Source organism: Xenopus laevis, chromosome 7S (genome assembly GCF_017654675.1).
Source record: "Xenopus laevis strain J_2021 chromosome 7S, Xenopus_laevis_v10.1, whole genome shotgun sequence".
Taxonomy (NCBI): Eukaryota; Metazoa; Chordata; class Amphibia; order Anura; family Pipidae; genus Xenopus; species Xenopus laevis.
This window is the reverse complement of record NC_054384.1, coordinates 78,130,915-78,155,368: the sequence shown is the minus strand read 5'-3', so window position 1 is coordinate 78,155,368 and position 24,454 is coordinate 78,130,915. Positions and strand designations below refer to the sequence as shown.

The window sequence follows — 24,454 nt, the reverse complement described above, 5'->3', positions numbered from 1 at the left end:
ATCCCAATATGGGATTAATATTTTAAATAATGATTTCTAATTCAAACCTATATAGGTTAGCAGAGCAACCAAAAGCCATCTTGTGTTCTATTTAATGCATTAAGGCTACCCAAACTCTCATTCTGAAAACGCATCTACACTGTCATATACAAGTATTGTAGTTTAGCACAATGTGACACCCTTGTCTATATAATATATCATCTATATTCAGATTCTACTGTATAATATATTAATCACTTATCTAACCACAGAGCAACATGCGTTCCCATTAACAATTTTCCTTTCTTTAGCTCACCTTCGGGCATTTTTGGATGGAAGGAAGCTTCTACCGTTCGGTCATACAATGGCTGTGCGTGGCGGTAATCATTGTGTAATGTTTTGTTATGCCAGTCCAATAGAGTGTTTTCCAGCAAATCTATCTGCAGAAAATTATTGGTGATTTAAAGCACTTGTTAGTTATAAAATGTTTCATCGAAATCCTACATTTACAGCATTTAACCCTTTCACTTTTATCTATTTTATGCACTTTCTTTGTGTTAACTGTCAATAAATATTGTAACAATTTATGGTCTTTCAGTCTAGTGTCATTTCCCAGGGGAAAACTTAAGTTCACCAAGTAAAATGCTTTAAATGCTAACTTACTACAGCAATCACAGTTGCACAAACAATGAACACATTAAAGGTACTCGTGTCCAGACATGGTCCTTGCACATCCCAATAGATACACTTAGCCCCACGGCATCTGTCCTACCTTCTGTTTCAAATTGCAGTAATTGATGCAGGGGAACCATGGAGTTACTGCAACATTTAAGCTGGTGGTGATTCCAGGGTTATCACTGAAAACTGCATAAATGCCCTCAGTGTACTTGTCCCTAGAGAATTACATGCAGATGTCATTTTGACACTAAGCAGCTGACATGATGCCGTCCTGACAATGTGAAATATATTTTATTATAAATATAAATATTTTAGGGCAATATTGAGTTCAGACCTTAATATTGGCCTTTAGGACAATCCCCCTACAGGATAATTAAGTGCAGGAGCCAGGGGCTTCCTCTTTGGCCTGATAACATCAAAGGCAAGACACAATAGGAAAGGTAGGTCACTGGCACACCTCAGATGTCAAAGGTAGCCAGTCTAGTCAGTACAGGCAGTCTGTGGCCACAATGAGGAGGTAGTGATTGAGTGTGTGATATCTACTTCTTCCAGCAAAGGCCTATATAACCGTTGTCATTGTAATGCATCTCTCAGCTCAAAACTGCATTAAATTTAGTCTGCAAAGTGCATATAGAGCAAAGCTGCAGCATACCCAAACATTTGTGCTCATGGCATAAAACATTTTCATTTGTATAGACATGTAACGCTAATTTGGGCTATACAGGCCAGACGGGGTTAATGTCCAGCTAGTGATTAGAGAATGGGTTACATGTGACTCTGACGCTTAAGGCAGGGCCTTCGCTAAGTGAAAGAATAAAGGTGTGGTGTAGTTTAACTACAACTCCCACAGGCTACTGTGCAATAAAAATGTAAAAGATTGGAAGCCAGGAGGTTCTTGCAGTAAAACAAAGGGTAAACAGTTTATTTGTCAGAGACAAATGATCCACAGGGTTTACTCACATACTAAAAGGCATATGCAGAATAACATCAGCAGGCTAGGAATGGTGGATGAGACAGCTAAGAATGTGACTTCCCTGCAGATGTAGTCAAGCAGTAAGGCAGACCTCCAGGCAGATATACCTCAAAAGTGGTGCGGATCCCACCCAGTGGAGTGGGCAGGGAAAGGAATCTAAGCCTGACACCCTATCCACAGTGGTCCCTATACTAAAGGCAAATCTATGAGCCTAGGGAAGCTACTCCCTGCTAAATGATGGAGAACAAAGCTGCTGTTTCTCTCTTCCCTTACTATGTTACTCTCCTAGAGAGTACTATTTCAGTCTCTAGCTAGCCTCGTTCACGGGGTCCCTGCTCCCCGACTTAAACACTAGAGGTTCGGGTCCCACTAGGGTAAAATGGCTTTACTGGGACTTGGTGTGCCCAGGCTCATTGGAAACATCCAGATGGTTAGGACACAAGAAGCCAAAGAGGAAGATCCACCCATTTCCAAGCACTATATTAAAGTGTGGCAGGAAGTGATCATAACACCTCTAGGTCAATAACTGGGATAGGTGAATTTAAACTAGATACATTGGCTTTTGCTCAGCAACTAGGGAAATGAGCAAAAGTAGGGATGTAAAGCCATAGGGGCATATTAACCCCATGGGTCCCTACATACATATGTATTCCAAGTTAATCAAATCCTGGATTTTAAGCAACAAACTGTCCAAAACAGATAGGTGTTATATTGCCAGTGTGACCAAGGACTAAACATCTTCCTAAAATCTGAATTTAGATAAGCACTGAGATCACCAAGTAGGCATTAATATTGCTTTCTCTGTGTGCCCTGTGTCACTTGTTACCTGTGTTTTTGAAAGGAAAACTGGAGAATCAAATACAGTCCAGAGCACATTCCCTGTGCAGGGAGGAGTAGTAAGGGATCCATTGTACCAATAAAAATTTGCTAGGTTCTCCGGCAACATAGCCATGACATCAAGTGTTTGCATTTCTGTCTCCTGCCCTGGAAAATATTTCAACATGACATACTGTATAAGAAATGTTTACATTTTTTACACAAAAAAGTACCTAGATATGAAATAAACAAATGCTAGTTGTATTTGCAACTTGCATTTAATTTTGAATGCAGCACTGTCAGCATGGAACTTCCTGTAGTTGGCAAGTCTGAAGGGCCACATGGCGCAGGGGAACCAGCTGTTCTCAGGCAGAAAACTGCTACATTGATGAATCTTTCACTAAGACAAGCCCTTCAGAATTGGAGAAATATTTCTGTTGAACTGTAAATATTATCAAACACAGCGTTTAACAAAAATACAGGTTCACTGGTTCTTTTTTTTTTTTAAAGAGTAATTTTTATTGAATTTTACAACATAAACAATAAAAAGAAGAAAGCAGATTAAGAAAGGAAAGAAAAGAAAGGAAGGAAGGGAGGGAGGAGGGAAATGTGGCTGAAAATCGCCAATCAGTTGTTAGTTGTGGTGGCAGGTGACTCGATCCAAGGATTCCATATAGTTTCAAACTTCTTCGGGCAACCTCGGGCAAGGTACGTGAGTTTATACAATTCCAACTGCGAGTTAATTAGTCCAATCCATCTACTCAGCGTCGGGGGCGAAGGGCCCATCCAATGAAGGGCAACCACTTTTTTCGCATAGAAGAGAAGCAATCTCATCAGGCATCTAGTATTTACTCTAGGTACCACAGAATCAAGAAGGCCCAGAAGACAGGTAGCAGGGTTAAGTATTTGGGGGAGTTCCAGTTCAGCAGCCATAAAGTGCACAACTGCTCTCCAAAATCGGAGTATCACTGGGCAGTCCCACATTAAATGCATGAAGTTGGCCACAGAAGCACCACATCTAGGACAGGCGGGTGAAGCTGCCCTACCCATTACAAATAGTTTCTGTGGGGTGAGGTATGTTTGGTGTATGATCCTAAATTGAATAAGTTTGTCTCTAACACTTACTAACTGAGAGTAAAGGTTGTCTATAATTTCTTCCCAATCATCTGGATCCACACTGACTCCACTACTGTCCCACTTATATTTCACTCTGGGTCTGGGGTCATATCTATTAGAGATTAAGTGTTTATACGTATGCGACAGGAGTTTCGCTTTAGAAGAGGTTCACTGGTTCTTAAAACAAATACAATTTATTACAAAGGTAGCAGCAAATAAGTTGCAGTAATTCAAAATTATAGGTAATGTGGCACAACATGCACTAAGTTCATGTTGGCATATTACTTACACTACACAGGCATTTCTCTGATCTTAGGCTGCCTCAAGGGTGCTCCAAGGCATTACCCACCTAAGTTACTGTAGGACATTCCCCAAATAAATCTCCTCGGTGGATCACAGGCTGCCCTGTTTAACTACTCTATACATCTAACACTGCTGGGGCTCTATTACAGGATCTGCTATCCACTGTCAGTACCTGGTTCACAGAAATTCATTAAGGGTCCTTCTTCCATTAGGGTACAACTAGGGACCTTCTGCTCTCAGGCTCCCCAAAATCTTTCACCCCTGGTAAAAGGCAGAGTTTAATTAGGAAGAAACATGGGTACCTTCCACCTTCAGTACCCATGAGATAAGCAAAGGAGCCCCAAAGGTCCATTCCACCACTTAATCAGGTAATCATTGGTAAACTAATACTCGAAAGGACAAGTCTGATATCTTTCAAAGCCCAATTAATTTAATTGCACAATTTATTTTTCAGACAGTTGAAACATATTGCCTGTCAGGTATTGCAGCCGGGGACCTTTGGGTTTCTGGCTCAATACCTTAACCATTTGGGCAGGTGAGCAGCCTGTAGGGTTACCCGCTATGTTACCTGGCCTCTCCAGCCCCAGCCCAGCTGCAGCCTGTTTGGCCTCTGCAGCCCCAGCCCAGCTGCCGTCTGATTAGTTGCAATCAGCCAATCAGGGCTGACTCTGCCTTGTCCTGCCTGGCTCTGAACCTTGTCTTGTCTTGTTCTGCTTTACCTTCCCCATCTAGTTCTGCTCCGGTCCAGCTTTAAACCTTGATCTCTCCTTGCTTTAACCTTGTCATGACTTTGTCCTGCCCAGCTTTCCTTGCTATTCCGTATCTTGCTCTGTTCCTCACTACAAACCTGATCTTGCCTTAACTTATTCTACCTTGTACCTTTCCCTGACGTCACCTTGTACTGACCTTGCCTCGCCTGTTCCTGATGCTTGCTTCCTGACCCTGCCTTTTACCTTGTACCCCCTCATCTTGCTCTGAATCTTGCCCTGCCTTTTCCAGTCCTCTCTTGCTATCCTGCTCTCCAGTCCTCTCTTGCTATCCTGCTCTCCAGTCCTCTCTTGTTATCTTGCTTTCCAGTCATCTCTTGCTATCCTGCTCTCCAGTCCTCTCTTGCTATCCTGCTCTAGTCTCCTTCTGCACTCTATCCCCAGTTTGATCTGATCTAAGCCTGTACCATCCTCTCCTATCCAGTCTGTTCCTGTTCCACTCCTGCTCCATCCAGTCTGTTCCTGTCCTGAGTCGTCGCCCTCTTCATCCTGCCTAGTCCAGTCCTGATCTTCGCCCTCACCATACTGTGCTGCTCTGCACCTGATCCAGTCTGACTCTTCGCCCTCATCAACCTGTTCCTGCCTTCCCTTTACGTGTTCCCTAGGCACATACAGCTCCTGCCTCAAGGACTCGCCCTTTCCCCATCTGTCTCCACAGCGCCCGCTACCTAATTCTTGACATTGTCTCCATCAATTATATCTCCCTTATAAACCCAAAAATGAAATCATTACCTGCATATCTAATCTGGGCAGGCTTAGATATAAAATCACTGTAATACGTGTTTTCATAATTCCCAGTCTAGAAATCAAAAAAAAAATTAAAACTAAAACGTGGGATTAAGGGAAATACATATGTCACATCTTTTTCTTAATTACATTCAACATACTAGTACCAAATCTATGCCTTCAGAATTTAGCTGGTTTTCATTACCACCAGTAAAAAAAACATATCACTACATTTTAAAGTCTTTTAATAATGGCTGGTATAACAATTCAGACTTATGTGCTAAGTTCTCTAGGACCACCAATTGTCTGGGTATTCTTTACCGTATACAGAAATGCAAGCACAGCTAGCCCATTGGGTTTGTCCTTTGCCTCATCAAATTTCTTGTAAGCATCTGAGTTGTAATGAACAATGTGCAACTGTGCAAGAAAAAGATTTGGGCTCATGATTGTAAGGTGCAATGCAAAGGTTTAAAAGTCAAAGTTGCATCCATAAAATTCTATCCACCAAAGTATGTCTGAAAACTTTGAATCTCTGCTTTTCTGAATTAGGTGAAAAGTACAAAGTGATGGGTGAAAGGGAGTTCCGAGACAAAATATCTATTTGAATGTGTTATTTCTAGGGCTCCCTCTTCTGTGTTAAACATGGCAAAACTAAATGTCACTGTTTTTAGGGCACCCCAAAACTTCTACAATTTGGCTTGTTTACCAATATATATTGTAATTACTGGTTTGTCCATGTGGGTCCCATTCTGGAAATTACACAATTAGCACCCACACTAACTCCAACAATACTATGTTTAATAATTTGTGTGCTAACATTCATCTGAATATAATGCATATGTTTTTTGGTAGAGAACATTGCAGAATGCAGGTCTCTTTTTACTAGGTGCTAAACGGCATTAGTGAACCAGCCCAAATGTTACACCTTGTAGTTGCTTTATAAATCAGTCCTTTTTCAGTAACATACCTATACCCTGTGGGCCCAGGTGCAGGCTGTGTAGCCAGGCCCCTCCCTGGCTGATTTTCGTGGTGGTTTTGCGTGAGCAGGAGCCACCGACGGGCCCCATGGGGTGTGGGCCCTGGTGCAGTCGCATGCTAGCACCCCTGGTAGCTCCACCATTGCCTTTAATCATTCTCATTCACAGATGTATGCGCAGCAAAGTCTTGTCCAATAAACTAGTTTCTCTGCCTTCAGATACAGTAACATTTTTTGAGAGTTGCTTTGATTTAGGTCCCTCACCCAGTCAACCACAGTAACAGCCCTGTCTCCTACTCCCTGTGATTTGCAGAAGAATTTATATTATCCCCGCATTTTAAAAAAAACTGAAATGTGACATTATTGTGGGGCAGTGCTGGGGATGTAACAGCCAGACTGTGGCCAAGATGCACCTAAAGTATTATAAATTTCTGGACTGGCATCTATCCACACTCTCACAAGACTCTTTAAAATTCCTTATAGCTTTTCTTTATTTTATAATGAACTAAAGTAGAAGAATCAGGAAGCAAGACTAAAATATTGTTAATACCTCAGCAAGATACCTCATTACATCTATTGTGTGTTCAGAGCCACTGGTTTCAGATTCAAGTCCTCCCCAGTGTAGGTGCATTTGTACAGCAGTATAAAGGCTGTTAAGCTTACCCTTTCTTGATAGTCATGGTGGAAGGAAGATCAATTTGCATTGGAAGCAATAAGCATAAAATCATAATTTTTTGAGATTCTTGATTCTTTTTCAAACTTTGTATATTAAAAACTTGAAATAAATAAACCATTTATTAAAGGAAAGTTCCTTTACCGAAGGTTTGTGGACCTTAGAACATAGCAGATGCTCTGTAATTATTTAGATGGCTGCATGCACCTGTAGGTCTATATCATCCAAGTGCTTTGAAAGCAGAGCACATAATACCATAAACAAGATAGATTTGGTACCATGGGGGAAACACCTACTATGTTACATGCATATTTCACCATAGCTAATGAGTTTTTATAAGAAAACCTTTTTTGTACCTTAAAGAGTCAGGTCTACTGTGCAACCCACATCTACAGACAGATATTCTATACAAAACATCTAAATTCTTGGATAAAATATTTTAATTGTACTCCAACAGCTCAAGGGAAATGCAATAGTATTTTCCGTTGCCAGAGTTGGTAGATCATCTTGATTGTGTCTTACTGTAAAGGAAGTAGACCCCCATAACTAAAGGGGCTCAGTATTGCCATATGGGGCACTGGGTGATTAGCAGGTTCATGTATTTTTACTAAAGTTTGGGGAGGGCTTAAAATGATTTTGCAGGAAGGTCTGGTTATTTCACTCCTGGGCCTCTTTCAAAGCAATAGAACAAACTTACATACAGTATATACTGTACATACATTCAAATAGAGGGAGGTGGCTTAAGTTTCCAAAAAGAGAGAACAGATTTTATGACCATATTTAGGAATGCACTAAAGGTGAACTTCACGTATAAATGCATTAGGGTTCATTTAACAACAGTAACAAAAGTACCACTTGCACCTACCAGTAGCCTACCGAGCTTACTGTAGCTCATCAGGTACAAAGTGCAGCGTGCCGTGTGTTTGGCTATAAAGGAGCCCTATTTATAATTCTAGCCTAAGGGAGGTATTTTGTGTATTTTCTATACAGCTCCTTTGAACCTTTAGTTTATTGTGCCCATAAAAACTAGCATCTGCACAAAGGAGTATCTTGCTAGTTAGGGGCATGCAGGTAAAAGCCAGTTCCTCAATTAAAACTTATGCTGGTGGGATACATACTGAATGATGTTCAGCCAAGACAAAATATAATGGTAAGTGTGTATAAAGTCCAATTACCTTTTAAAAAAATGTTTATGCGTTTAATTCTGACCACATTATGTGGCCTCCTGGTACCCTAATAAAGGGAACACTCAATGGCGGAACTACCGGGGGAGCAGGGGGTGCGAGCGGGCCAGGGCCCGCACCCCCTCAGGGCCCCCCGGCAGTCCATTCGCCACTGAAAATGCGGCCATACGGAGGGCAGCGGGTCCCAGCTGCGTGTCACGCACCAGGGCCCGCCCCCCTCTAGGATCGCTACTGTATGGAGCCGTCCCTTTTCCAAAGGCCCAAAGGGAGAAGTTGTCCGAAGGCCAGTAAGGGTGAGATTTGGGAAGGATGTGTATTGGCTCTCAGTATTACATAGGTTCCTAAAAATCCTAAAGAGGATAGTAGGACTAAAGGTGGCCATACACGGGCAGATAAAGCTGCCGATATCGGTCGTTTGGACCGATTTCACAGCTTATCTGCCCGTGTATGGGGGCTTCGGGAAGGTTGGATTTTTACCCGACCGACCCGTCGGAGCCGCTTGGCGCATCGTAATTCGATCGTTCGGCCATACGGCCGAACGTTCGAATTACCCCCGATATAGCCACGCAGTTTAGTGGCATATCGGGGAAAGATCCGCTCGTTTGGCGATGTCGCCAAACGAGTGGATCTTGGAGTCTATGGCCACCTTTACACAGTAGTTTTATGTTGTTTCCGTTTCATTGTTAGGAACCAAGGAGAAACATAACCATGTCCTGCTCTATAAGAGCCTTATCCTAACTTCTCTCCCTCCCCCTCTATATGTTATCCCTGCCAAATCCCTAGCCCAATACCCACAATAAAGATACACACAATGACTTTGTGGTTAATCTGTGTAATTCACAGCTTTATTAATAATTAGATAAACTGCGCTTTTTGATCGCAAGGAAGGCAAAAAACCTCTGAGAAGCGGATTTCCTTCACTAGAGGGAAAAATTCCTTCCTGACCCCTTAAAGGCGATCGGATTTGCTCCCACGATCAATGCGCCAAATAGAATCAAGGGAAGCGGGGGGGGGGAATATGGTAAGGTAAGGGACTGCAGTGAAAGGATGAGAAAGAGAAGGGAATATGGCAGCATAAACAAGGGCACATTTAAGCCGCACGATGAATGCTGCATTCCTTTTCTTTTCATTGGAGGGATGGAATGAAAAGGAATGCAGGGTCTACCAAGTGGCTTAAAGGAGTTCCTGTGTATAACACCATATTTTGGATAAAGGGGAGAAACCACTGGTGGAACTACAGTGGCTGAAAGCACCGCTGGTGAAAGTGCAGTGGATGAAAGGGGGGCATCACTGGTGGAATTGAGATGTCCCATAGTTACTGCTGTTTCCTGAGGATCTGGTGCCTAGACTGAGGTGCATCGGTATTTGGTACCGAGGAAACTGCTGGTGGTGCTGGTATCATTTGCCGAGTTGTTCCGAGGACCACCTGTAAAACAAAACAAGATAACTCAGACTACGTATTTTTTTACCTTAGCAAGTGATATTCCTGTAAAATCCTTATAGGGGTATGGGATCTGTTATCCAGAATGCTTGGGACCTGGGGTTTTCTGGATAACGGATCTTTCTGTAATTTGGATCTTCATGCCTCAAGTCTACTGGAAAATCATGTAAACATTAAATAAACCCAATAGGGCGAATTTGCTTCCAATAACTATATCTTAGTTTGAATCAAGGTTATGAAACTGTTTTATTATTACAGAGAAAAAGGAAATCATTTTTTTAAAAAATTGGATTAGTTGAATAAAATGAAGTCTATGGAAGATGGACTTTCCGTAATTCAGAGCTTCTTGGATAATGGGTTTCCGGTTAACGGATCCCACACATGTAATATTTAGGAGCACATTAAGCACAAATCAGGTGATTAAGCCAAGTGTGGGAAAGAAAAGGATGGATTATATACTGCACCTGAATATCTCTCATTGTTCTTAATCAGTATGGCCTTGTTGATCTTCTCTAGGTCTTTGTAGAGGTGTTTCAGGTGGGCCTTGATGTATCTGTAGTCCTGCCAGAACTCGTTCTTAAGGTGTAATTTCCACCATTTTGTGATCTTCACGCAGTCCTTGGCCATCCACAGATCGTAGAGTGCAAACCTGATGTCAAAGGTGATCTTGTCCCTGATGCACTCGAGATAAGGGCCCGCGAGTGGATCCTCAAAATCCCTGATCTCAAAGATGTCCAGATCAGGCGAGATCCACGGTGTGGGCTAGAAAAATGTAAGAAGCAAGAAAACATTGAGGTCAGGGCACACACTAGGCTAAACCCTGTTAAATTTCTGTTTCGTTGTATTTACATAGAAGATATGACATGTTTAGCATTGGGTTAGCCCCTCCTGTAACCCCTTGGATACATTTCTCAGCAGTCAGAAAATAAAATGAGGAAATTAGCTGTGAGCACCTTTACCTTTTCAAAGCGCCACTGGTAGTATTGCCGGCTACTTGCACTCATGCCCATCTTTGATGTTCCTGTAATATAAAATAGAGATTTGGGAAGGTTAGAGTTAACGTAAAGATGTAAGACCCCCAAATAAACACAATAAAGAGGTAAACACAGCAGCATATTTACACCTTATTTAATAAGAACCCTTTTCATTCAGAAACTATGGTTTTAATATGGTTCCAATTAGAAACAAATGCTAATTTATGTATATAGAGTGCCCCTCCCCACCAGCTCCCCATGTCTCCATTTTAAGACAATGCCATCCCATTTTATTTGGTCCACAAATCAGCCCATTATTTCTGTCAGGGCCCTACTTTCCTCTGGATCAGCAGTTACACAAAAGGTAGACCTTGATGGACGTGTGTCTTTTTTCAGCCTCATCTACTGTGTAATACATATTACAGATGGGAACAGTGCCGCCATTAGAAATCACAGGGCCCCGTACAACAAGATTTTCGTTGCCCCCTGGGCCCTGCCCACACTTGCGCCCGAGCCCCACCCCAGATACCCCAGATACCACCCACTCCACATCACAGTTAAAAGACCACACAGACATCAGTGCTAAAAAAGTAACCCCCCCCACACAAGTTATAAAATACAATTATAAGTTAAAGAAAATAGCGCTAAAAATCAGCGCTAAAAAAGTAACCCCCCAGCCAAGTTATAAAACGCTATTATAAGTTAAAAAAAAAAACATTGGCGCCATGGCCCCCCATAAATGTTTTTTTTTAAAAAGCATTGGTGACAGAGCCCCCCTTACAAGTTAAAAAAATTGGGGCCCCGAAAAATATTTTTTAAAAAAACATTGGTGGCAGGGGCCTATAGAATATTATAATAAAACATTGGTGGCCAGGGGATTTAAAAAAATAAAACACAATTGGTGTTCAGTAAAACTGAACTCATGGCTTCAATGACTTTAAACTTCGCCTCTTTTCATGACTTCGGTCTTTTCGCCGCTTCGGGAGTTCGGCTTCGGCTGTTTTCATGAATTCGGGTCCTTTGGCTGCTCGGCTTTTCGGCACTTCCGCATTTCGGCTGTTCGGAACTTAAAAAATGGCCACATGGCTCAGGCGCTCTCAAGGGGGCCCGACTCTTTCAAAAGTGCAGCACTGCTGGGCCCCCCTTCATGCCAGGGACACTTGTCCCCCCTGTCCCCCCCTGATGGCGGCCCTGGATGGGAAAATGCAGGATCCTTACCTTCCTCCAAATAACCCGCAATGGGTTGGGCAAGTTGTTCTTCTGCTCCTGATGAACGTTGATAGTCTTTAAAAAGACTTTTGTGTTTCTTCTTTATCTCCTTCTGCTCCTGGGAATTGCTGAGAATCACTGAGAATCACTAGGAATCGCTGGAAATCACTAGGAATCACTGGAAATCACTAGGAATCACTCGTATTTCACTTTATGGGAATAGAAAGAGAGAGAAGAGATTGTGAACTGAGCCCTCTCTGCCATATATATATCTGTATATACTGGATTTCCCTTAATAGCTCAATACGGCGTTACTGAATATAGTTGTGCCTTATAAATAACCAGTACCACCAATCAGCAGCAACTTTAATAGAATAAAGGATTTGATTGGGAGAGACAGAATTTATTGGTGCAATCAAGGGCCCTAGACACCCCTGCTAATCTAGGTTGGGTCCTGGTGACACAATGCACAAACTAATAGTTAAATGAACACTTGGAATCACCCTCATTCATTTCTTTGCCAATTGCTTTCACCAGGGCTCAATTAAATTGGATTTAAAATTGAACGGGAGTGATCATTTGGGAGTGAGCTTTTGGTTGGCCATACACTGAACTGGAAATCACACGGGATCAAAACATCCCAAATCCCCCTCTGTGCCATTACTGTAAAGCTGTATGTTACTGGCAGGGTGTAATAGGGGCAGAAGAAACTGGTTCCCATTAGAGGCCCTGGTGAGTAATGGGCCCACTGGGGCTTTTCATAACCAGTCAAGCTCTGATCATTGCCCCTGCACCCATAACACAAGGCACCCTAATTCTAGGCTTGTGCTACTTGTCTTTCTTCTCAGGTCCTCCCTTACCCATCATCTACTCTAATGCTGAGGCCACTAGGATGAGTGATGAGTGGGACAGTTGGCCAATGGCAGTTGGAAAAATGGCAGTTGACAGTTGCAGCTAAAGAGCAGCAGAGTAAATGGTCTAACACTTCAAAAGCTGTAACAAGTAAACAAGAAATACCAAACATACTATATTCTATAACTACAGGCCACAGGGGGTGCTGGGAATTGTAGTTAAGGCACAGCTAGATAAGCACAGGATTAGAGTCGGTGGGACAGCAAGTTCTCATGTTTTCTCACTCCCCTTAGCAATGGGACACAGGCAGATTTTGGGTACTTTGGCACCCACAAGTTTTAGTAGTTTGGGAAGGGGTATTTTCAAGGCCCCATCATTGATTGTCCCCTTCCTTGTAGTTGTACCCATTTGTACTCCCTGATGGCTTATAACCAAAAATACCCCCCCCCCCTTTTCCAATGAAATTGGAAAAGATGGAACTGGAAAGATAAACTGACATCTCCAATGGACAATTTCATGACAAGCACCTTCCCAGACAATTACAATAGCAGGCAATAGTGGGGCAATTTTGGGAGCTTTGGCTCTAGACTAAAGTCCGGACTGTGATTTAAAAATGGCCCTGGCATTTGAGACACAGATAGGCCCTCAAAGCCCCCCCAGCAGCCCAATAAATAGTGACTGTCTATGGCATCTTACAGCAGCCCCTTTGGCATTTGCCAGATCCCACAGATTGCCAGTCCGGGCCTGTCTCTAGTCCCCGCACTACTATAAATCATGGAAGCCACACTGCCCAAACTATCCCCTTGTATCATTGACTTTAGCCCCCCCCCCATAAAGTCTGTTCCACTTACCTCTGAATCCAGAAATGAAATACTGGTCACTTGTGCCTGAGCTGTTAAGTCACCTTCCCTGGCAGCTTTCAGCCAATCAGTGCTGAGCTGGGAGTGATGTCATCCTCAAGTAAGGCATGATATACCAGTAATTGGCAGCCAATCACATCAGTCACACACATGTGCATTTATGAAAATACAACAAATAGACATCAAACATAAGCAGTCATAGAACCAGGGCCACCATCAGAACTCACTGGTAGCTGACTGGACTCTCCCATGCCCAATGAAGATCTCCTCTCTTAGCACATCAGCTACAACTCTGCTACTGGTTCTGGCTTTGAATGCTGGGAATTGTAGTTTAGCAGTGGCTAGAGAGAAACAGTTATGGGATCACTGAGGCAGACAGTATTATTCTATTGGGAATATGTTTTTTCACGTTACTCTTTTGCAGCTCTTTATGTTTAAATTGGAATAATTTTCTTGTTTCAAATGTTCTACCTCCCTAGCATCCAGGCAGAGGCTTAAATAGACATAGAAAGGCATAGTATCCCTTGAAGCTTGCAGTCTATTGCCACAGCCTATTGTCACTTGTCTATAGAGACTGAGACTAGAGCTGCACCCAACAAATATGCTTTAGTAGGGTGCAGCAGACCCAGCAAGTCCCTAAACATTCCCCCTATGCCGTGCACCCTAAACTTTTTTTAATTTAAAAAACTAAATTTATAGGCACCCGAGGGCCGCCCCCCAAAACCTGCCGCCTTAGGCACAAGCCCTCGGGTTTCTTAATATAAATACTCCCCTGTCCTCTCCAAGAGATAACACGGCACCTACATCAGAAGCAGTTTCTGGAAACCGCATCCACCTTCTAATTAAATCTGACAAGGACAGTCAAAGTAAACTTTATTGTAATCTCAGCAGTATACGGATACACAGTGAGATGAAACGACGTGGCTCCATCTAGTATATATCACAAAACAGCACATAGAATACACAATAAATATTTAAACATTTGAAATGTGCAATATATTGGCAGAAATTGGATATATACATGTGTAAACCTTTAGAATTGTGCAAATAAATTAACAGTTCACAAAGTTCAGTTCACAGTTCAGGTGTGTCTGGAATGTAATGGGAGGGCAGGCAGTGAGTTGACGAGAAAAAAGCTTTCGCGCAGCCTGGTTGTTCGGGCTTTAATGCTGCGAATGTTTAATGCTGCGAATGTTTAATGCTGCGAATGTTTAATGCTGCGAATGTTTAATGCTGCGAATGCTGCAGTGTTTGCATGCAGTGCTTCCTTTTATGAGGACTGAGAGAAAAACACATTGTTTGTTGCATAATATTTCCACACACTCCCTCTCTCACACACACACGTCATAATAGAGGATATTCTGTTGCCATATGTAAAAAAATGGACCAGAAAAATGGTGTAAAGTCAGTGAAATGTATTATGCATTAAATATTGGTGGGACCACAAAAAGTTGTATAACATATGGAAATACTTAAAATGAGGCTATGTAACATGGAGGCATCACTGTATGTATCTAGTTGTAACTAGAACTCTAGAGGGAATAATTTTCTACAAACCTCTGGCTAGTAATTTTGTTAAGAAAGTAGAAAATACCAAGTGTTGTCCTGGCAAACAAGGAGTGTGTGTCACTAACAGAATGGCAATGCTATACATGTGCAACAGTTAATACTCTCTATATTTATAGAAACGCTGTTGTTAGGTTTGTGTGAAAACCAAAATGTGGGTACAAGTAAATTGTGGAATATGTTTTCTTCCTTGCCCCCCCCCCCTGGAAACTTTTCTGCGGACCCCATGGCTGCTGCACCAAGGAAACCCACCAAATCCCAGTATGGGTTACTCTTTATTCATTTTGCATGTACATTATTTCACTTTTAATCTGCCAATGTACAGGCCAGAACATGGTGCATAGACAGAAAAGCAGAGCTGTGAAGTCGGAGTTGGAAGTAATTTTGGGTATCTGGAGTCGCCAAAAGCTTTAGTTTATTTTGGATTAACAGCTATATGCGAGGTTTAATATTCAATACAAGTTTTTTTTTGGTTTATGTAGTTTAAAAACAGAGGAGTTGGAAGTACTATAAAATGAGGAGTAGGAGTCGAAGGATTTATGTACAGACTCCAGCCCTGCAGATAACAAAACAAAGAGGAGCCGCAGCTCCTCTTCACTTCCCGCTGTTCCAATTGTTTAGACCAAATCTGCCATACACAGCCCACCTAAACCCACCTACCCTGTCCCGCCCAAATCCCACCACTATATGGCAGACCAATAGGGTTACGGCCTTCCTATATATTTATCTTTTTTCCCTATTAATAACATTGGGATCAATCATCATTTTTACCGGCCAGGCCGGTAAAATACCAGCCAGGTGGCAACCCTACAGTCCAAGTACCCCGCATAGACAGAGGCTCTAACCCCATTGATGGTAGCCCTGGCTCACACCATAAGCTTTAAAAACAGAACATAAAAAATGGTTTGTAGGCTATCCATAAGTTCAGTGTGTGAGCCAAGTGGTCAGATGCGGTATGGTATTGGCTAGCGTATGGCTGCTACCACATCCTGCCCACAAGATACAGTAGGATGTGATGTTGCAAACTGCAAGGCAGAGTACAAATTTCTCAAAATGGCGGTGCCATGTTTTTGCAGACTGCCCTGCATATGAAATCCTGCAGTTCTCTGCCCTCCCTTGTATTCAGCCATGCCTGAGTTTGGCAGCACCAGATTCTGGAGCAGCAGTAGTGGGGAAACACATGCAAGTTAGAAAGATATTTTATGAAAAGAAATGATTTCATATTAAAAATGCTTATGAAGAAACATTGTTTACAAATAAGATGAGATGGGAGAGTTAATTAATAGCTATACCAGCCTGCTAGGGTTGCACCTTTTCTGGAAAAAAATACCGGCCTTCCTATAAATTTCTCTTTTTTCCCCTATTACAGTGGCGGAACTACCAGGGGTGCGGCTGTACCAGGGCCCCCACACCCCTGCCCCCTTTATGGGGCCCGCAGGCGCCGCAGCGTCCCAGAAAAGGAATTAAGTTACTTGTATTTTCGTGTGACATCATTGGTGGGAGTGGCATGCTTCGTCCAATCGGGCAGCGATGGAAGGAAGCAGGAAGCTCTGTTATTCCTCCTCCACCAATGTCCATTCAAAGACTGCACACCGGGAGTTTCGAGTGACAGTAGCTCCGCATCCGCTTCAGTCCAGCTCCTGCATGTGATCTCCCCCGTCTCCAGGCTACGCTGGGGAGAGCAAGCAGGGGGCAGGTCCGTCATGATATCATGGCAAGTGCTGGTGGAAGAACAGGCATTCTCGCAGTGGTGATTTTTTTTCTCATCTCTCTCCCCACCTCCTCCATTTTACACAGGCACTGGCTATCACACAGACCCACATGGAGGAGCTGCTGCTGCTACACTAGGGGGAGGGGCATCCCTGATGCGTTAGTAGGGGCGATCCTGGCCCCTCCGCCACCTGAGGCAGCAGCCATTGCTGCTGCCCCCCCCCCCCGAAATTTGCTCTTAAAGTACCAGGAGCAGCATTTTTGACTTCTAATATCCTTATCATTTACAGTAGGAGGTACATTATCCCTTATAATACATGAGTGATACTCAGAGTTCCCTGTATAACTCAGCCTGCAGCCTTGTGCCTTTATATGGTTACAGAACAACCCCTCAGTGACTTCTAATATCCTAATCATTTACAGTAGGGGGTACATTATCCCTTATAATACATGAGTGATACTCAGAGTTCCCTGTATAACTCAGCCTGCAGCCTTGTGCCTTTATATGGTTACAGAACAACCCCTCAGTGACTTCTAATATCCTTATCATTTACAGTAGGGGGTACATTATCCCTTATAATACATGAGTGATACTCAGAGTTCCCTGTATAACTCAGCCTGTGTCTTTATATGGTCACAGAACAACCCCTTTGTGACTTCTAATATCCTTATCATTTACAGTAGGGGGTACATTATCCCTTATAATACATGAGTGATACTCAGAGTTCCCTGTATAACTCAGCCTGCAGCCTTGTGCCTTTATATGGTCACAGAATAACCCCTCAGTGACTTCTAATATCCTTATCATTTACAGTAGGGGGTACATTATCCTTTATAATACATGAGTGATACTCAGAGTTCCCTGTATAACTCAGCCTGCAGCCTTGTGTCTTTATATGGTTACAGAACAACCCCTCAGTGACTTCTAATATCCTTATCATTTACAGTAGGGGGTACATTATCCCTTATAATACATGAGTGATACTCAGAGTTCCCTGTATAACTCAGCCTGCAGCCTTGTGCCTTTATATGGTCACAGAACAACCCCTCAGTGACTTCTAATGTCCTTTTTTCGTGTAACTTTTACATTAACTGTTGTTGCTAATTTTTAATGACTCATTTGTGTATATAGGCCCTCTCCTATTCATATTTCAGTCTCATATTTAAATCAATGCATAGCAACCAGACTACTGAAATTGCAAACTGGAGAGCTGCTGAATAAAAAGCTAAATAACTCAAAACCCACAAATAATAAAAAATGAAAACCAATTGCAAATAGTCTCAGGATATCCCTCTCTATATCATACTACAATTTAACTCATAGGCGAACAATCTTTTTAGGGGGGGGCCAGTTGTAAATGTCTGTACCAGGGCCCTTGGGGGTCTAGTTACGCCACTGGGACCACTGAATATCAAAATAGCATTGGGGATTGCCTATTCTATATATCCCTTGGTAAGGAGAGGAGATAAAGGAGGTTGTGGTCTTTTGCAAGGCTGAAGAATCTCCCTGAAGACAGAGGAAAACCAGGAAAAAAATTAAGTGTCACTAGAATCATTAATGGGGGCAGTAGTTGAAGACAAAACTTAGAAATGGAAAAATAAAGTATCACAGCATGTAAACTAACTGACAGAAATAAATGAAATAATTACTATTTAAATCTATACATACTGTACTCTATACATGCAAAAATATACCATAATGAATGTCTCCAAATCAAACCAAAACCTAAACTTACCCGAATGACCATTGTAAGTGACCTTGAAGTGACCAGTTAAAGGCCCATCATAACCAATAAGTTCTAAATGTGTTAGTTCTGGGTTGTGTCTGACTTTCTTCCTCTGGATATCTATGGGTGACTGATGTTTGGATGCACACGTAGGATATTTTTCCCCCAATTCGCTTCATCCAGTTCTCCTTCTGTAAGCAAGCATTATAGCTTTCAGTATCTCATTTTATGTTTTATAAGAGTGAGAGAGATAAACGTGTGTAAACCAGGTAAAAGGAATGGGAACCAATATTTGAATGTATTCATTATATGAGTTATACACAACATTATTTAGAAGTGAGTTAGCACAAGGTGCTTTCAGATGCACCTAGCATAAGGAGCCAGGCTGTGAGTGCACCCACTTGTAAGAGACCTGAAGAGCATAGTCTAAAGGTGGCCATACACGGATAGATCCGCTCGTTTGGCGATGTCGCCAAACGAGCGGATCTCCCTCCGATATGCCCACCTTGAGGTGGGCAATATCGGGCTGATCCGATCGTGGGCCCTAGGGCCCAACGATCGGATCCTAGCGTTCACCAAACGGGCGGTCGGATCGCGGGACCGCATCAACGAACAGATGCGGCCGCGATCCGACGGGATTTTTAATCCCATCCGATCGAGATCTGGACGACTTTCGGCCAGATCTCGATCGGGGAAGCCCGTCGGGGGCCCCCATACACGGGCCAATAAGCTGCCGACACGGTCTGTCGGCAGCTTTTATCGGCCCGTGTATGGCCACCTCTAGTTCTTCTCTTGGAGTGGAGTGGAATCCCCAGTTTGCCCTCTGTATTTACAATGCTATGGTTTCTAGGGGGAGTAGTCTCTGTTGCAATAATATAGCATCCTGAACACATAAAAAGTGTTTTAATGTGTATAGTCAAATACCATCTTGTTCCATGTGCAACCAATGTTTGGTTGGTCTAGTAAACTTGCAAATGGATAATTGATGTAATCGATGTAATTAGTGCCACCTTTAGGCTAACTACACCCGTGGCATTTTATCCACCAATGAAAATCCTGTCACTGCACACACATGGTAGATTTTGACCCAAAAATGTTCAAGGTTGCATTTTTAGGCATAAATCTGCCTCGTGCACACTGACAATTGGGGGCAGATTTATCAAAGGTAGAGGTGAATTTTCAAATGAAAATTTTTTTGTGTACTTCGACTAGGGATTAGTCCAAATTCAATTCGAATTTGAAAAAAAACGAAAATTCGAATATCGAAATGTACTGTCTCTTTAAAAATTCGACTTCGACCATTTGCCATCTAAAACCTGCCGAATTGCTGTTTTAGCCTATGGTGGGCATCCTAGAACCTATCTGGACTCAATTGCTGGACTTTGAAAAATCAAAGGGTTTTTTTGAGGAAAAACTTCGAATCAAGCGAATGTGATATTAATTTGATTTGTACGATTCGAATCTATTCTATTCGATCGAAAATTTAAAAACTTCAACTTAATTTTCGGTTGGTATTTTTGAATTCGAATTTCAAAATTTTTTCAATTAGAAATTCGACCCTTAATAAATGCCCCTTGATGTCATTTCTGCAAGTGCTTATTATCAGGGGGTGGTTTGGAGCACATTGGCTGCTGGAGGAAACTCCATACACACTAATAACGTTATCTGCTTATATTAGCTTTCTAAATTTTACCGAAAATTCCTAATAACCTAGAAGGGTCATGAGTAGTTGTTACTGCTGTTACTGCATTATTCTATCTCCTCTGGTAACCTCTGCTGCTAAAAGTTTATTATAATAATAAGCACATGAAAAAAAAATAGAAGATACATTGTAAATTTGCTTTAATACAGAGTTATTATGGTCTATTTTAGTGTGGAGGGAGAGTCTCTAAACCTCATCCCACAACAACAAAGGGATGTATCCATGCATGGTGCACAACAGAAATTCCTTGCAATGTTTATTAATTGAGGGAGGAAAGCTCATTATAAATCAGTGGATGTTTGCAGTTGTTTGATAATCAACTGGAATATTTGTACTGATTTGTGTTATGGTTCTTGATACTTATTGGCCACAGGGTGTCAGTGTGAAATAAACTGTGCCAGCTGTAAGGGATTGGTAGCCTGCCAAAAGGTCTATAAAGGCCTGCTCATGGTTTGTGCCAAGATTTTAATAGAGGTATTTTAATTTTTAAAGACTGAAATGAGTGCAAAGTCAGCCTAGCTGTCTGTAAACACAATAGCTAGGCCTCCTCTAACTGCTTTAGCTTTCTATAGACTCTTCCCGGTAAGATTAATTCCTAAGGAGCAGTTTACCTCATGTGTCATCATAATGGTTTGGTCAGAAAAATATTTTTTTGCTTTAATAATGGACTTTATATCAGTTTTGTCACTCTTGCACTAAACAGGGCAAAGAGAGCAAATGACAATACTTTCAATTTGCAACCTGGTTCTTTAATCAGTTGTAGCAGGAGTTAATCAACTACTAATTAATCAATAGCAGGGGCCCTTTTTACCCATAAAGAGGAGCACCGTACCAGAGGCCATCCCTTCAGTCTAGACTAGAGGAAAAGAACTTTCATTTGAAGCAACGTAGGGGGTTCTTCACAGTCAGGACAGTGAGGTTGTGGAATGCACTGCCGGGTGATGATGTTGTGATGGCTGATTCTGTTAATGCCTTTAAGAGATGATTTTTTGGACAGACATAATATCAAAGGCTATTGTCATACTTAACTCTATAGTTAGTATAGATATGGGTATATATATTTTATGTGAGTGTATGGGCTTGTTTAGAAATAACACCTCGTGCATATTTTAATCTCCTTATTAGGGGGAAATGGGAAGTTATAAGTATAAACAAAACAGTGACAATCCATTACGGCTTTACAACTTAAAAAGAATTAGAAAAAACAATTTTTTTAAATTATATATGGGCCAAATACTATTTTTTATTCTTAGGCTGAACAAAGGTGTATATGGGTGTATACTACCCCTTTAAAAATCAATAGCGGCAAGAACATCAAAAGTATATTTCATGAAAGCAAAGCAACTGTTTTGTTAACTTTAAAAGAGGTATGTCACGTTTTGCAAAATGACTTTTAGCTTGTAGGCAATGATGAATAATATATTTTACCAGATTTCAGACTGGGCTAAAAATAATTGTTATTTTAAAAAAATGTCACTTTCATTTGCAAATCATCCTAACAGTTCAGTAGGAGGTATACAAATTCAGTTTGGTTAACAGAAATAAACATGAATAAATGTAATTTCCCTTACCAACAACCATGCTATTAGTGCAGTAGCTATCAGCTTAGTGGCTCATCTCTGCTTTGAGACGTCTTTGATTGCCTATGAAAGAATTTGGTGTAGGCAGTAATAGTGGCGATTTGGACTGTGCCAGGTGAAGGAGACAGAAAGGGACTGCTAAAAGGCACAACTAGAACCAGTTGTGTCAAAGTGAATTCAACACACCAGTGGGTGGTTGGGTTGACACCACCAAAAGGTCATAGTAGCTGGGGTAAGATTGAGAAAGTTTTCTTCTCTTAATAGTTTAGGAGGCCAGTAAGTTTATTTAGCTTTTATAAATTTATGAAAAATTTCACCTGACAACATGACAAACCTAGCAAATATGCAAAGTTCAGGAAATGTTACTACAGGTATGGGATCTGTTATCTAGAAACCCGTTATCCTAAAAGCTCTGAATTACCAGAATAATAATAAAACAGTGCCTTTACTTGATCCCAACTAGGATGCAATCTTTATTGGAGCAAAACTATTGTGTTTAATTAATGTTTAAATTATTTTGTAGTAGGCTAAACGTATAGAGATCTAAATAATGGTAAGCCCCATTTGCTGATCATTCTGGATAACACCTGTACTATAAATAAAGTCTTAAACTTAGTTTTTCCTTATTCTTATATTTTCTATTTCCTAAATTAGATCCTATACCAGTTTATGCAAGTAGTACTTCTGCACTCCTTAGTTACAAAACTTGAACAATTACATTTATAAAGAAAAACAGCAGGTTATAACATCAGACAAAGCCCATTGTTGTAGAAAGCTGATCAGATCAACCCTTTATAATATGCTTGTGTCTGTATTTTAGCATGCTATAATATAGTGAATAAAGTACCCCCTCTTGTAAAATATAAGGATATTATAAGTTACCGAGGAGTTTCATGACCATAAAAAAACACGAGGCCGAAGGCCGAGTGTTTTTATAGAGGTCATGGGACTCCGAGGTTACTTCTAATATCCTCATATTTTGCAACAGGGGGTACTTTATATATTTTAATACACAAATTTCAGTGAGCCATGTGACAGAAATAACATCAGAACTCACCGTTTATAACTGATGACATCAGAACTCACCGTTTATAAGTATATAATTTACAGGATATTCATGGCTTTTGTGTATTATATGCATATTAAACATTGCGTGTGCAGATGTATTAATAAAGCCAAATGTTTGTCTGTATTTAATCACCCTTTTGTTTTAACTGAACCCCTTACCTTGGTAAGTCCACTCTACCACATGTGAGCTGGTAAAGTGGCAGCTGATGACAAGAAACAAGTACAGATCTAGTTGCAGAAGTCTTGCCATAGTTCAGGCAATTTGGATCCGTAAGGATAGATGTGCCGTGCCTTTAATCCACAGTTCACAATATGTAAATAATAATTTTAAAAGACAGCTCCATGAACAGCTCCTCACCCTCCCACTACACACAGTTCTGCCCCTACCACCCACCCTCTTTCTACATTTAATTATTTTTTTAACAAAGGGGAAGTATAGTTGTGCTGAATTTCACCTTCACCTTCAAAGGGTTTTATTGATCTGGAAACAGAATCCTGTTGTGTTTTATCAGCTTAGAACAGATAGTTTGAGTCATTGCCCACTTTAATGCAGGTCAGTCTTAGACTTGAAAAGTTGATATTTGTCTTTTTGCCAATACTGACTTACTTTAGTAACCTAAAGGATTAAGGGGCCCATTTACTCGAGTGAAGGAATAGAGGAAAAATAGTTTGAATTTCGAATGGTTTTTTTGGCTACTTTGACCATCGAATGGGCTACTTCGACTACGACCTTCGACTTCAAATCAAGGGTTAATTAACCCTCGATATTCGACCCTAGGTAAATGTGCCCCGAAATGTTGTATTCCCTTAAAGGAGAGCCAAACCCTTTATATTAAAATCTCCTAACCCCCTACCCCACATAGACCCCCCTCCCTGCTCCCCCCCAGCCTAGGTGTTACCTTCTGTAAATGCCCCTAACTCTTTACTTACCCCTCATTGCAGATTCAGTACAGTGGAGTTCACTGGCACCATCTTCAAGTAAAGACTTAGGGGCATTTACTGAGGGTAACACCTAGGATGGGGGCGGGGCAGGGAGGGGGTCCATGTAGGGTAGGGGATTTTCTCCTTTTTTTTTGGTTCTCCTTTAAACGTTTAAAGTATTTAGTGAAAGGGTTTTCTTGTGTTTCTTTGTAGATAATGGGACTTGCTTTAAATAGGCCAGTATTAGCATGTTGATGCCTTCTTAGTCTACACTGGCTTTTTGACGCCAAAAAATCCAAAAAAGTTGTTGGAAAAAAAAGTGTGAAAGTATGAAAGTACTCCAGCTAAAAACTGTTGAAATCATGTAGAAGTCAATGTCAGATGTCCTTTTTACAACCAGAAGATCTTTCTTTGATTTGTTGTTTTTGAAGTTTTCTGGTGTTTTTGATGCTGCCTTTTGTGCGGCAATATGAAAAGGTTTGCGATTTTCCTGTTTATGCTTTTTCAGTTCAGATCTTTTAATAAATTCCATGATGTTCATGGTTTTAGAGAAAGTGAGTTTAGTTGTGGTTTCAAAAACTTCTGAAAACACTCAGATAAACAGGCCTCAATGTGTCCAAATCACACCTTTAATTTGTAAAAAGAACTACAAC

The 24,454-nt window shown here is 41.4% G+C and overlaps 1 pseudogene; it reads right to left on the bottom strand.

The window, feature by feature from the left end:
• Nucleotides 1–219: 219 nt before the first annotated feature.
• LOC108697626 lies at nucleotides 220–23,130 on the bottom strand (annotated as a pseudogene).
• Nucleotides 23,131–24,454: the final 1,324 nt, after the last annotated feature.